Raw genomic sequence first — 1,495 nt, 5'->3', positions numbered from 1 at the left:
GTTGAGCTTCCTAGCTCATTCTCCTCATTTTGAATTGCAATGATCCTAGATTTCCTTAGAACAACTTGGATTGGGCTCAACCACTTGTTGTCTGAAATAGTATAGATCGCATCAACACCTACCAATTTCAGAATTTCTTTCTTCACAACTTCCATCATTAGAAGGTTCAATCAACATTGAGCTTCCCCAGTCAGCTTTGTTCCATCCTCAAGTAAGGCATGTGCATAAACATATAAGGACTAATGATGTGAACCTCACAAAGATAAGTGAGACCGTACACTCAATGAGGTTCTTTTGCTAAGAATCGTTTATATATAAAGATAACAACCCATGGTATAAGAAATTTAGGGTTGACGCCATATTCAAGAAAGAAGAGATGATTGTGAATGATAAGTCAAGAAAGAATCCCACAAAATAAAATCTTGATAAGTTTTGATAGTTCTTTGAAAAACCAAAGAATAAAATCTCTCACTATTGTTATACTCTGATATGAAATTCCCAATAGGGTTATATGGGTTTATATAGTTGAATTTTACTAGTGGAATAAGATTTTCCGTATTGCTAAGTATAACCTAGAGTAAAAAGAAAATAAAAGATCGTAAAATAAATAAAAGATCTTGCCCTAAGTAAAAAGGAAATAAAAGATCTCGTCTAGCCTAAAGTAAAAAAAAAAAAAAAAAGATCTTGTTGATCTTAAAGTAAAAGGGAAATAAAAGGTCTTGTTTCCAAAACATATTAGGAAACAAGATTTTGCTTGATTTCTATTCTTAATTTGAAAAGGTTTGTTTGTTCTAACTTACTCCAAATCAAATTTAAAAGCTTGAAAAATAATGTTAAAGCGTTGACTATCTTGAGATTCTTAATTGGCATATTAGTGTGTTCGACAGGGCATGAATTTGAGATGTGCTTAATTAATCCATTTAATTCTTCCTTCGTTTTCTTAGTTCGTACCCTTGTCATTAGACCTTCATGGATGCTTAATGGATCTTATGGAGCTTTAGCAACTTGGTTATCATCATTTCCCCTTTCTTGATAAGGATTTGTATCAGAGCCTAACCCTAGCAATAAGTGGTAAATATGAGATCTGTTTGTTTAATTGGTGAATAGAAGAAAAACTTCTCTAATGGCTTCTTCATCCAACTCTAAAACTCTTGCTCTTGTTACCCTTTCTTCATCACTTTCTCTTCCAAAATCCTATACTGAACACCTTGCCTAAAAAATAGAAAACCTTATTGAATATTCTTATGTCCCTGACTCAGCTCATATCAGTGAATCTTCTATGCCTCTCATAAGCTCATACAAACTATATCAGAGACCAAACTCCTTTACCCGGAGTATTAGGACTTTGATCTCAACCAAAAGACCTGCTCCTAAGGAATATGTCTAGTCATCTCGATTGGACCAGTGTGCTCTTCAAGCAACACAATCGGAACAGTATGTCACCTTAGAAATTCCAACAGATCTTGTCTCCCATTGGAAAAGAGAAGGATATACT

The sequence above is a fragment of the Citrus clementina genome, unplaced genomic scaffold, assembly GCF_000493195.1.
Source record: "Citrus clementina cultivar Clemenules unplaced genomic scaffold, Citrus_clementina_v1.0 scaffold_9, whole genome shotgun sequence".
Taxonomy (NCBI): Eukaryota; Viridiplantae; Streptophyta; class Magnoliopsida; order Sapindales; family Rutaceae; genus Citrus; species Citrus x clementina.
Note: the sequence above shows the minus strand (reverse complement) of the source record.